This window comes from Aythya marila (assembly GCF_965140915.1).
Source record: "Aythya marila genome assembly, chromosome: 14".
In the NCBI taxonomy this organism is placed as follows: domain Eukaryota; kingdom Metazoa; phylum Chordata; class Aves; order Anseriformes; family Anatidae; genus Aythya; species Aythya marila.
Window position 1 is genome coordinate 5,911,131 of NC_139055.1, and position 14,176 is coordinate 5,925,306.

Here is a 14,176-nt window from a genome sequence, read left to right on the forward strand (position 1 = left end):
CCTGGCAAAAGGATTTTTTTTTTTTTTTTTTTCTGAAAGAATGAACTCATTATCCTTGAAATAATTATTTTGATAGACTCCCTGTGGTCTCCTGGAGATGTGTGTGGGTTTGCATCCGTGCAGCTGAATCAGGTGGATATCCATCAGCCCTGGTTAAACATGTCATCTGTAGTTGCCTTTCCAGGTGCCAAAGCCCATCAACATTTAATGGGGCTGATTATTAAGGAGCTTTTGATGTGTTCATGCTTCTCCGGGGCTGAGCAATGCAATGCCCGTAACACTCAGCGTAGCGCTGACATTTAAATGTCAGTTAAAAGCCTTTCTGAGCTGGTGCCATCTCCAGGGGGACGTGTGCTTTATTACTGGGATGGCCTCGCAAATACTTGGATAATGTGACTGCGATTTCAGGTCTTTGCCACAGTTTTGCTCTACAAAGAGAGGATTTAAAACTAATTATTCCCAGGACCCGCATAACTTAGGGAGTTGGTAATGAGTGGTACAGCAGCCACTGTGCGCAGGGGGGCTGTGGGGACAGGCATGGGAAGCTCTGAGCAAGAACCACGATGTTCTTCTGAAATACGCCCAGGAACGCTTGTAAAAATGGCAAATGTTTAAGTTGCTATTGCATTAAAACCTTCTTGGCACACCCTCCTTGGAAACAGTGAATGACCACAGTAGGGGCAGCCTCCAGACCTGCCCCAGGTCCTTGAACGTTAGCCTGCACTAGAAGGGGGCTTCCAGCAGGATCTGAGGCGTCCCCAGCCCCCAGTTTCACTCTGGGTGCTGTGTCCTGCCCCGCAGCAGGTTCCTTAGTCCTCTTCTCATTGTGCAATAAACCAGCCCTGGTCCCACTGCAGGGAAACAGCAAGAGAGCCAAGAGCAAAATGTGCCCTTCCTGCCTTTCAGCAGCGTTCTCTTTAATTTTTAATGATTTCAAATTACCCTATTCACGGGGCTTCGGAATAATCCATAATGTATGCACGTTTGGTGGGGGACAAGTGATGTCATCCATCTTTTTCAAGCCTGAGATTATCATGTTAAATGTGGTGCTGACAGTTTGAAATCCTTTATAAATGAATTAAATTGCTTTGTAACATCTAAAAAGCATCGTCTGCACTTGATCACAACTGTTCCTTTTTGAGGTAATAAATAAAGTAATAAAAGCATTTTTCATTTAATTGTTTGAGGCTTGGAATCAGATTTGGGAAGAAAAAATTGAATATAAGTATGAACTCATGTTTCTAACAGCTGTTTTATCTCGGGAGGATCATTGGCTCCCTTTCATTAAGAGCAGTTGTGCTGTATTGAGAAGCCTGAACCAAAATTCGAGCAAGAAAAGGGAAACCAAGGAAATTAACCCGTCCTTCTTCCTTAAATGACTCTGACTGAAAACAAAACTGGGTCAGCCTGATCAGTCGAACACATTGAGCCACTGCACCGTGCTGGCACCAGTGCTGCCGGGCTGTTCTGGATGCATGGTGAGGGTACAGGCAGTCATCCCCCAAAGGGACCCACAAAGAACAGAGGCACCTTGAAAGAAAGTTCCTTACTTTCAGTCTGTCCATCCAGAGATGCACATGAGCAGTAACTGGGAACTCTCCTCACCCCGAGTCAGAAATACCTATACAGAGTACCTGTGTATTTGTGTAGCCCAGGGCCAGATAGTGTCTGTTCTTGTTCAGAAAGTTTCTGCAAGGAAATCTGGGCATGCCGTTGGCACATGAGGGCAAGTTAGTGGTGTTGATGTGCCAGTGACCGAGTGTCAAATGCCCCATTCGTGTTTGCAGCACAAGCAGACTGCACCAAACTCTCTGCTTATATAGTCTCTCAGACACACTGCAAAGAAATCAAGGTAATTAGGAAATAATTAGGATCTATATTCATTCACCTGCAAAAATGCTTTATTTTCTAGAGCTTCTCAGATTGATCACAGAAGGTAAAGGGGATCTCTCCTTCCATTCACAAATCTGTCCCTGTATATATGACAGAATTAATTCAATACTAAGCTAAGATTTACTGAATAAAACTGCCCTGAGATGTAAGGCATTGGCATGGAGGCAAGTGGGAAGGAGTGGGAAGCAGGAAGGTCGGGAGAGATCTGAATGTTTGAGCCCAAATCTGGAAAGGAAAAGTTTGAGTCTCTCTGTTTCAATTATTTCTTATTTATTCACCTGAGCAGTCATTTTTAACACTCTGGCAGTTGCTGTTGGATGTGATCAGTATTCACCCTGCTCTCGGTGGCAGAGCGGGTGGGCGAGCTGCACACCATTCTTCTCCCTCGCTCTGTTTTGCATAAGCACTATTAAAATATAACTATTCACTCTGGTGCCATCTATGCTAAACAGAAATGCAAATCACTGTCCTAAAGGCAATTCAAAGGATTACTGGGCACTGTATACTTTTTAATCATCGTCTTGTTACTCTTATTACCACTAGCAACAACGGCGTGTTCTTTTAATCTGGCGATCCCAGTGCTGTGAGGGGCAGGGGCAGGGCACCGCATTCAGAAGGGCAGGGATGCCTGCACGGAAGGAGAGTAATGAGGTTTTAGCCTTTGAATTAATTTTGTATTGGGATGAACTTGAGACCTCTTAAAATTCAGCTAGAGATGTTTACAAGATGCGGAGCAGGCCTGTGGACAGAGCCAGTGGGTGTGGAGCTGGCCAGGCCTGATTCAGCCCCGCGTTTGCACCCTGGGGACACCAGGTCCTGTGGAGGGCCTGGGCCCCCGTCAAGCTGTGAGCTCACAGGGATGCAGCTCAGGAGCAGAGCTGGTAATGCAGCCCCAGGAGTTAATCTATCTGCATTCCAGTTTACAAGAATAAAACAGGGAGCAGGAAAGCATTTTGCTGCCACTCCCTGCAGGACTGCAGAAGTTCAAAGAGACATGCAGCATTTGCAGCTCTGGGCCATGTCTGAATTACCTGTGGTTCTGAGCCCGCCCCTCCCCAGGGAATAGCACCTTTTTCCTATTTCTCTACTGAAGCTTGAGGTTTGATCTCTTCCACCTGATTCAAAACCAGTCAACACACCAGGTGCTTCAAAGTCAGTGCTGTCAAACCCAAGACCTGTGCCTGTGTCCCTTAGGCTGGCACCTGTTGCCCGCAGGTGCCAAGTGAAGTCCTCTGCTCAACTTCTTCCAGTTCTGCTCTGAAATGTAGGTGAGTTTTTAATTGGAATGTTCTTTGTGAGTTGATTATATTCCTGGTTCCTTGTTCTGTTCAATAATAATTTGCAAAGGCTAGAGTTAGCTGTATTAATTCATTGTGCATAATTAATCTCGCATAAATTAGCAGTGTAAAAGTTCAGTGCTGTGACTGGGCCTGTCAGCCAGGCTCGGTTCTGCCTGGAAAAGAGGCAGCTCCGAGCATGTCTCCATCCCACCTCCTTTGGGCACCTATTTCAGTGCGGGATGAATCACATGCTTTCCTTCTCCTTGGGGGAGAAAGAGCCTGGATGACTCACAGACACCAGCAAAGTGTTTCTAAATGTTAGATGTCCCGGTTAAGCTCACCTCCCTAAGCTCCTTCCGAAAACACAGAAGAAAATGGGCATTTCTGAGACAAGCTCAGTGGGCTTACTTTGGAGGCCTCATACCTGGCCCTGTGGAGACGCATGAGCTTTCCATGGGAAGAGCCCAGAGGGAGTGGGGCTGGTTGCAGATGCCTGTGTTAGGGCCTTGCTGGGCTGCATGCGGTGTCAGGCTGGGGCTGTGCCCCACAGCGTTAGCTACAAGCCCAGGGGAACAGCTGCCGTGCCTGCAGCTGTTACAGATGCTGTGAAGTATGACCCCAGAAGTTGAACCATAAAATCCTATTCTAGTCCTTAGGAAGGCTCCCGAGTTCCTGCTGGGCTGCATAGGGTGGGCGGAAAGACTTGTGTGGTGCTGCAGTATGGGATTTTCGTTTTCTTCACTCTCATTGTGTAAACTTATTGAGGAGGGAGCAGAAACCTTTTTATTGTTACTATTGTTGCCTATGAATTAAATTAATAAAGGAAATGCATGACTGTGGTTGCCACACCGGTACCACTGCTGGGTGTGGGTGGTGAAGCCCTGTTCCAGCAGAGTACTCAGCTGCGCTTTGTGCCCTCGGGCTGCAGGTCCAGGACATGGGGTGGCTCTTTGTGGTAGTTCCTTGGCCAGTTTGGTGCTGGGCAGCAGTTAGCTGTCTGCCAAAGGATTGCTCCTAATGTGGGTTGAGGTTGTGTTTTCATTCTGTTAGATGGCATGGATATCTTGAACTCTTTGAAAGCCCCAAATCATCAAAACACATCAATTCTTATTGCATATGTCCCTTTAGGTTTGAACATATTCTGCCAAGCCTGCATACTCTTTGATTTCTACTCTAGTACTTCTCATTACAATAAATTTATCTCCCTTATAAATATAGTTAAGATAATTGCTCCTTTTACAGCCTACACTTACCTTAAAGCTTTTAGCTGAGGGCTCTGGAGAAGCATTTCGCCATCACAGCCACAGGAGTGTCGCACAGCCCTGCTGCTGCTGTGCCCAAGCCTGAGTCAGGATCTGTTGAGGGCTCATCGGCTCCCTGAGAAGGATTCAGCTCCTTCCCAGGCCTGAAATAATGTTGATCACAAATGAACCTGTATACCTGCAAACCGCTATGTGGTTTGATGAGTGAGCTGCTATTTGCCATGGGAGGTTGCACTCTCTGTGCTTGCCTGCGTTGTGCTCGTCATTGCTGCTCCTCTGTTTGGCTGTGTAATAGTTGGCCTTCTGCATGGGTAGCTCACTGCGGTCAGTGTCTGGAAGAGGGTTGTTGGAAGTGAGTTAAAATCTAACAAAGGAATTTAAGAAACAGAAGAAATGTTTTGCACTTCACTATAAGGAAGGTCCCCTTTCAGCTATGCAAACAGCAGCACCAAGATCCTACCAAAAAATGGCATATTTGGGAGAGCTGGCTGAGCACTGCCCATTTGAGCTATTTTCTCAAGAGAAAATGCAGCTCTCAGAAAAGTAATTTCTGAGAATTTCATTTTTACTATTATATATTTTACCATCATTTTGACCTAACTCTTTTGCCAAGATGGCCCAAAGCATTTCGTAGCGCGTTGGTATTGCCCGTACTGCTGTGCACCAAGCCATAGCTCAGGACACCCCGTGTTTCACTGCTTGAAGAATGGCACCATCCTCGTCTGCAGGTTTCTTGCTGGCCAGGGCCTGTCACTGCTGTCAGAGGGTACACAGCAGGGCCAGGGCCCGGGCAGCCACAGGAGGACAGGAGCAGCAGGGCCCTGGGACTTTGAGCGCTGTCCCTGAGCACGGAGCCAGTGTGGCCAGGGAGTTGCACTGTAGGATGGGTGGAAAATCAGCAGAATCAGGCTCAAAGCCAAACTCACTGGATATTTAAACTCTACCAATGAGTCAAGTTACTAATATTTTCTTTTGCTGAAAGCAGTACCTTTGGAGGATGTACTCACCGCAGCACTAAATCTGTTGCAGCAGATTAGCAGCATCGTTACAAGGGAAAGCAGGCTTGGAAAGGGATGGCTGGCAGAGGGGGGGAGGCTGAAAGCATCCACAGTCCCTCAGGAGGATGAAGTTAAATCATTTCAGCCTGTAAAAAAAAAAAAAAAAAAATCAATTCCCAAGTTGTTTTGCTTATTTTATCCTGGTTGCTGTACATTTGCTTCTTCATTGCAGCTCGGGATATGCTGCCTGTAATCTATCTGCCAAACCATCGCGTTGATTTACACCCCTGCTGCTCATGTCCAGTTTATCTCCCTTGTGAGCAAGGCGGCGGTTCTCTTCCGATGTTGTGACTTTTTTATTATTGGAATTTATCTTGGGCTGTGACTACAGCACAGCGTACTCGCCTCTTTGGGGGAAGGAAAAGCTTGTTGGGTCCAGAGGTGCCCTCTGGAGCATGGGGCATATGCAGAGTATGGCTATTGACTCCATGCCTGCCCCAGAAGCTCTGTTCCCACTGCGTTAATAGAGTTTAAGGAGGCAAACAGGAAGAAGAAAGCATTTTTCTTATCATGACAGATCAATTTAGGATGTTGTTTCCAACTTTGTAATGCTCTAGATGCCATTTCTAACGAAAATGTTTTAATCTCTGTGGCAGCCTAAATGCACCTGATAGACTATATGCTGTCTCTGGCTTGCGTAGATAAAATAATTTTACTGTTAACATCAATAATTCTCTCTGTTTCCACTAAAAGCTCTTCAGCATTATTCACGGGAATTGAAATATAGATCCAGAGGCAGCGCAAGGTGCTGTGAATGGGAACAGCCGTGGCTCCCTCCCGGCTCTGCGGGGACAGGTTTCTGCAGCTAGGGGAACGAGAGGGATGCCCGCAGGCAGGGTGAGAAGATGGGAGCACAAGTTAGTCCTGTGCCCAGCTCCACACCAAAGTCACCATTTGAGGAGGCAGTGGAGTGTTGGCAGGGATGGAAAAGACACAGCTCAGGGAAAATGTGCTCTGAATATAATGCTCTGAAAGGCTCCCAGCACTTCAAAATGCTGCCAAGTGACTCAGGCATTGCTATTTTTTGTAGTTACTTCGCCATCTGAAAAGCACAGAGCAATTGGAGAGGTTTTTAAGGTAAAAGGATGCCACCTGCATTTCACTGAAAATAGGGAGATTTACTCGAGGCTGAAAATGTACTTGGTAGAGGCAGGAAAATGACCCCTGGGAGGGAAGGGGAGGAAAGAGCCCTGCCCCAGGCACACACCTGTATCAGGACACGGCTACCCGGCCCTGTCTTCAGGCAGCCACATCCCGTCCCCGACCTGCCCGAGCTTCTTTGCAGAGGGGCACAAAGGATGCAGGAGGCTGTGTGCTCCTGAAGGCCGGTACATGTTGGGTATGGCACAGTGCTCAGGCGGGTCACAGGTCTCCAGCCTTCCATGCCGTGTGTCCCTATAGACCCAGAGAAAAACGCCGATGAAACAGGACATTAAGAATGATGCATTTTGCCTGCCTACCTTTTGGGAAGTTCTTGTTCTGATTTCTCCTCCTTTCTTTCCCCCTTTTTTCGATGTGTCAGTGCACATTTCTACATGAGTCTTTGTGCTTGCATGGAGAGGACTGCAAATCACGCATCAGGCTCAGCTGTTTCAAAAACCAATTACAAAAGATAAAAAACTAAAGTACAAAAAGGGAAGACCTAAATGAAAACTGCAAAATGAATCAGGAGGGGGAAAACTGAGTAAAAAGAGAAACATCCAAGCTAATTATTGGAAAGCCTCTGGTTTTGAAAAGGGACGTATTTGATAGGGGAAAAATATGTGTTGTTTGATATTGTTTGATTCAGTGCAATCCCAAGATGCTAATTAGCATGCAGCAATAGGACAGTGCTCCTCATAGCTTACCTACACCTCTAATTTCCAAATTTCTCTGTCAAGCTGTTTTGTGTAAATTAGTCTGTTTAGTTCAAGAGCTTGTGCCTCGTCATTATTGTCTGCAGTGCCTTATTAGACCGTCCCTCTGTAATGATCACTTCACAACTAATAATATCTTCAGTTTGGGATCTGTTCCTATTCCCTGGTCTAAAGCAATAATCATTTTCTGTGCATAAGGAAATTTGCTATCCATTTCACTTATGCTGGCTGATTTCTTTCTATGCATAATAAGAGTTTTAGCACGGCCCATTTATCTCCAAACAGCTTGACTTATCACAGAGATGCTTTGGAAGCCATGAACTTGGACATAGATGGGAGCATGTGGGCTAGCACCTTCCTTGGGAGCTCAGCCCCATTCTGGCTGCGGATGAAGGACCACCAAAGCCGTAGCGTATCATCTCTGCCAAGGGGTACTGTAAATATCATGTGCTTTTAGCTCCTGCCGTTGAGTTGTTAGCTGCTAACACAAATCCTGTCACGCTTGGGAGCCGGGCCATGTAGGATGAGGGTTTTTGTGCCCCCTGGCCCCACACTGTGCGGGGGCTCCAATGGCCCCAGGCTGCTGCTGGGATCGCCACCGGGATCAGCACCTGGGGAGGATGAGGCTTTGCTGGGAGCTACAAGCTCAGAAGGGATTTTTCACGCTGCATGGACCTCCTCACATGCACAGATGAATCAGGTTGTGCTGGTGAGGTGACACCAGGCGCCACAGACAGTGCCCGTGTCGGCGTGTGGGCCCGTCTGACATGGCCTGTGCGGCCGCCCCTCAGCCCAGGCCTTCTACCACTGGGATGATTTCCCTCAACAGACAGATCTGATGAGAGAACCTCGTGTGTTGGCACGGCACGGTGTTTCCTATCATGGATTCAATATTTCTTTGAGGTATTTCAGCTCCTGTGAAGTGAAACACCATCTTCCCTTCCCTTCCCTGCCTGCTGCTATTCCTTTCCAAGAATAAGCCCATAATTCACTTATTGAATAATAACTGTCACGTTTCCTGAGAGCACAAACCTTATTTATGGCTTTGCCCCCGGGCAAGAGGAAGCGAAGAGCTGCTGACAAAGACCCAGCCAGCTATTTATGTCGAATTTCATTTTAGGGAAGGAGCATCTTGACCTGCTTTTGTGGTCTCTGAAGCGGTGCCAGCAGCGTAGGATACAGGGACCGAGGTCCTCAGGGGACTTCCATCATGCCAAGTGGAGCTGGAGTGTCAGCTCCTGCCTTTACCAAGACGAGGTGGGCTCCAGCACTTGAATTGAAGGATCCAGGCCATACTGGCATGGGGAATGGCACTTAGCTGGTGAGGGGCTTGTGCAGGGGTCCTGCAGGTGGAGGATGTCCTCAGATCTCCATCACGCCCTTAAAGATTTGGGCATGGCACCCTCTGCTTCATCGGCAGAGTGACTGGGGGTCCTATCATCTCTTGTATGTTTAGAGACTTACACTAAATGTTGGAGATCTAAAGTGAGTTTAAATGTTTTAGTAGTTAATTATGAAACAGGGAGGAGCTGCAAGTGTTTTGGGCTGGTGGAACCATCTTCTAGAAGTAACCCGTCAGGGTCAGACTCTCTTCATTTTTACAGAGGCTTCCTGAGTAAACTCAGGTATTTATGCATGTGTTTGCCATTCACAGGCATTTGGAAGTGGCTCACGGGCCTGATCTACCCTTGTGCTTAATGTTTTGCTGGTTTATCATTGGGCACTGTGCAAGCCTGAGCTCCCTGTCAGGGATAAGAGAGGGCATGGAAGGGGTAAAGCAGCAGGGGCAGCGTATGGGCTGCAATTCAGCACAAAGCCCAAAAGGGCCTCGGAGCCCCACTGATGGGCTTCATCTCTTCGGGCAAGGACAGATCTTTGGCACCTCGATCTTCCCACCAGCGGTGGGGCCCAGCTGTCCCCAGGGAGAGGCACAGCAGCTGAAGGCAGCTCTCAGAGCTGGGCACAGGTAGCCTCGAGTCTGGTGTCCAGCTCTGTGCCCAGAGAGCCCCAGCAGTTCAGGTATGTCCATTCTGCACCCAAAATCGGTGTTATCGTAAAGACCCCATCTACTTTACAGGGCTTTAGAATAACTTGGTATGTGGCTATCAAAGCCTGTAGAAGTCTTCCTGTGGGGATGCCATAAGTAAGCATAACAATAATGAGAAATATCCTATGTGAAAAGCCAGGACAAGTGCACTGCAGTCTATGCTGAGGATTGCAGTGAGATGAAAATATTCTGGAGAAAGAGCTTGCCTACAAGAATAGTGGCAGGTGACCACCTGTAGCTCACAATGATTTCTCCATAGCCGACACATGTATTAAAAGCAATTCATCACTGACCACTCTTGCTTAACGATGCCGTGGAGCAAAGAGATCCCTGCTGCCAGAAAGTGACTGGAGAGATGGCTCCAGCTCATGTGTCCCTTGGGGAAAACATCACCAGTTAAGCAAAGCATCTATGAGGGATTTTAATAGTGTTAATACTCAAATATTTGGATGAACAAGAACATATCTGTTTGCTTCTGCTTCTCTGGCATGGTGCACTCAGTGGAGACACTGAAGTTGGTGAACCTGTAGCAGAGCTATAGGAGTTGGATGGTCCACGATGGCCATTTCCCACTGATGTTGTGCAAAATGGATGTAATTCTATTTCTTTCCCCAAGTGCTCTGAAATTGCGTGCTCCGTGTTTCAGACTGAGACTCATCGTGGGAATTCTTTTTCTTGTCCAAGGCTATGACTCCATACTGCCACAACCACATTGCAGCTGATGGAAAATGTTTTTTGTGATTTAAGAAGCCCAGAAATCTTTGTGAGCTGAGCTGGAGATGCCTCACTGAGATGTTTAACTTGATGAAGCGTTTCTGAGAACTGGGAAAAGAAGCTGGACGAGAGCGTACAACGTGTCCCTGGGGTTGGCCTCGATGCTCACACTGAGCAGTACAAACTCAGGTATAGGATAGCATATTAAAACAGCTCCCCACAAACCAATTTAATAACAACAACATGTAAACAACAGCACGGCAGCAATAAGGCAATTAGCAGTAAACTGAGTTACACAGCAGCGGCTGAGATCGCTCCTGGTGCCGTTGCTTTGGAAGAGCAATGAGCGGCCAGCCCAGCATGCAGGGAGCCGGGTGCTGCGAGCGGCAGCTCTACTGCCTGCGGGAGCCTCCTTGGCCATGGCACCAGCCCCAGACCATCACCATGCTGTGCTCCAAGAACCCAGGGGCCGGTGCTGCAGCTCTGGGAGCAGGGTGCTGGGGTCTGTGCTGTGCTGCACCTTACCCAGCTGCCAGAGGCTCAGGGCAGAGCTCCTCGCTATCAGTACTGCAGTGTCGTGCTCCTTGCCTATCTCCTCTGCTTGAACACAGCAAAGGGGCACTGGGAGCCTGCAACTGCAGGTGCTAGGGACTTGCTCTGCGTTGTAGTACCGGCCCTCATCAGGCTTAGATTTCCTGCTGTCACTTTGGTCCAGGTCACTGGGAAGTGAGCGTGTAGCTGTGCTAAAAGCTGTGAGAGCAGGCTAGCAAAGTCTGCAGCTCCTGGGTAGGTTTGGTGATAGCAGCTAAACTGATGTTGGTGACAGTAAGTGAACCACAGTGAGTAACAGAGTGAGGGACCCTGTGCCCGGCAGCTCAAAGAGTTGTGGTGCCCGTGCCGGTGTGTGCTGGCAGCACGGCCTGTGGCCTTACCCAAGGCAGCAGGCTGTGCAGCCAGATGAGAAACACAGCTCAGCAGATGCGTGTGGCACAGGAGGAGATTTTCTCTACCAACCCATGGCCCCGCAGGCCAGCCCTGCTCCTCCAGCAGCTGGCAGGGTGACGGTGTGGGTGTGACGCTGCCTGCTGAGCTGCCCGGGAGCAGAGAGACCTGGGCAACGCTGGGGCTTCTGCAGAAACGTGGGTGCCTTTATACCAGAGGAGGCTGGAGGGATCGGCAGTCCTGGCTGGAGATGAAGCCAGGCTCTGGTGATGAGCGTTTCTCATCCCTGTCGTCTTTCCTTGGAGAAAAGAGGAGCAAGGGGAAGTGGCTTTGTCTTCGCTGGAAGCTGGTGTAGATGAAAAACCAGGCTCTTCTGCTCCCTAACCATGCTGGCTCTGATAGCCTAAACACTTCCAGTGAAAAACTCTTGGGAAAAAAAAAAAAAAAAAAGCAAAAAAAAAAAAAAAGCAAAAAAAAAAAGCACAGACATTTATTGTCCTTTTTTAGAATAATTTTACTTTAAAATGAAGGTTGTCAAACAATACTGAAAGTGAAGATAACATAAAAGAGAAGACTTTGCACCTTGGCAGGCTCTTTTGTCTTCGAAAGAAGATCTTTCAGGGGTGGCGGTGTAATATCCAAAGGACTCACGGCTACACACAACAAGATTAGTTTCTCTCATCCGAAGACAAATGAGATATTTGTGAGCAAATGCAGAGAAGCGTCTTCCTCCTGCCTCTTCCTTGAAAACAGAAAACCTGCTTCCAGAGCTGCCTGATTGACTGTATTAGACAGCAGTGCAATTCAGATGAAAGATTAGCTGACATTTTAAATATCTGTAAGTTTAATGTAACAGGTAAAGACTGTCTCGCAGGGATATTATATCTATGGAGTCACAGTTTTACGAGGTGATTATAACGCAAGCAATTGACTGCCATGTGGAGTATGTGCTAAATGATATCTTGAATAATGATGGTTCACTTGGCAGCCTGACAGGTCCCTGATCCATTTATAACAGCATAGAAACAGGGATGCGCGAGCAGCTGCCAGGTGGCACTGCCAATGCACTGGGATAAAGCGGTGAAACTCAGCGCCGTGCAGAAGTCACCATGCAGCATTTGGAGGCCCGCAGGTGGACAAGGCGGTGAACGGTGGTCACAAACGCGGATTTCTGTTCCAGGCTTCCCAACGTGATGCAGTGCCCATCCTGCGAGGGGCTGGAGCCCCCAGGAGCCATGTGGAAAATCTGCTTTTAATGCTTCCTGCAAGGAACCAGCTCGGAGTCGGGCCCAGGTTCTGCTATCTGAGCTTGAAGCCATTCCTCTGAGGTTTTAGGGGTCTGATCCGTCTGCAATGCCTGCATGGAAACCATGCTGCACAACTTGGACACTGGGGGAAAAAATAGTCTGATAAATTGTCTTTTCCCCGATGTAACTGTGTCACTGCTCCCTGCCTGACAGCCCATTAGATGTGAGAACCCAAAGCTAATGCACGGCACAGATCTTGAAAGTAGGCCTCGAGTGCTGCCCAGGTGAAGTGGTGGGGGCATCACTAGCACCCGGCTACTCTTGGCTTCTGAGAGCCCCCTCCTCTCACAGCGGGCCCAGGACCTGCCCTCTGCTGCTTACAGGTTGCTGCTCCAGCCTGCGAAACGCTGGCTGCGTGGCCACTTCTCCCGTAATCAGGGACTCTGCTGACAACAATGCCCCGATGCAGATAAAAGCCTGACGAATTACAGCTCCTCAAGTCTTGAGTACAGGCAAATGTTATGCAAAGAAAAAGAGCAAGAGACCATTTCAGAGCCTTTTGTGGTGATTCATCTGGGAAATTATCTGGGAGCAGATAATTTAATGCTAATGGCTCTTTTTTTTTTTTTTGTCCAGCATCATTGTGCGATGATATTCCAGCATCCTCTCTCCATACAAAGTGGGCTGCTTTCTGCTTTGAAATTCCTCTGCTGTGCAGCCAGTGAGGGGTGGGAGCACCGAGTCCCCAAGTACAGGACACATTTTCCTTAGGACTGCAGCACCTCCCGGGGACTGGAGGCTTTGCTGAATGCATCAGGTACCTTCTGCAGAGCACTGGCACAGGCCAGGGCCTGACGTCTCAGTTGGTGCCAGCAGGGTCACTGCAGGGAGTTAAGGACCTGAGCACCAGGCAGGCGTGCAAGGCCCCAGCAAAGGCACTGCGTGCAGAACGGGAGAAAGCGTGACTGGGGGACAGAGGACAGGCAGAGCAGGGGAATTGTTTGTTGATTCCTGTACTGAAAATACTGGATTTTTTCATCTGCCTTGTAAACAATGTTTAGTTTTCAAGCTGCTGTGATAAATCAGCTGTAGCTGTTAGGATGTGGACTCAGCCCCCTTCCTGCACTGCCCTCCTCCAGGACCGTGCCCTCGCCACTGGTCTCTGCACTCTGTTTTCTCTCCTTTCTCCCCTCGACACTTCCATCTGGCAAGGAGAGCTTGCACAACTAGACTGCCCAAGCAGCCAGGCCTGCTCCCAGAGACATAGGGAGAGCTTCTGCCCAGAGGCTTGGCAAGGAATGATTTTCCATCCAGGTATGGGATGTGTTTTTGTTGCCCTCAAAGTTTTCAAACTCTCCCTGGAGGAAATCAGAAGCCAACCTCTGCATTTGTTGCTGCAGGAGCGCAGCTGGGAGGACTGGGCAAGTTTCCCTTTCGGGTGGCTGGCACAGCACTACACAGGAGTTGGTCCCCTGCAGTAACCCTTTCGGCTGGGCTGTGTTTTTGATGTTGACCCCAGTTTTTGCTGGGCCATCGTCTTCAGCATGCCCTTCTTCCCTCCCTTGCCTCCTTCACTTTACCATTCCCCACAGCTGCTGAAGAGCTCGTGATTTCTGCTGTTCCTCCTTACAAAGAACAACCCTTTGGTCTAGGGAGTTCAAACCAAATGTTTTCCAGTGTTTTCCAGCACTGGCTCCACTGCCCACCCTCGCCCCCTCCAGCCCTGGTGTTTTTTCAGGCAATAATTAAACCCAGTGGTATTCTGAGATGTGGTGTATAACAGAAAATAGACTGAAACAAATTAGAAGGAAATGCATTTGCAATCAAAATGACCCCAAGGCGTAACACATGCTCTTTCCCCCATGTGTCATGATGAA

At 48.4% G+C, this 14,176-nt stretch overlaps 1 protein-coding gene across 2 annotated transcripts in view; it reads left to right on the forward strand.

Annotated features, from left to right (window-relative positions):
• Positions 1-14,176, forward strand: part of KCNIP1 (potassium voltage-gated channel interacting protein 1) — a gene marked incomplete at its 5' end in the record, with an annotated part of 372,336 nt that overhangs the window by 183,646 nt on the left and 174,514 nt on the right. The window lies entirely within an intron of this gene.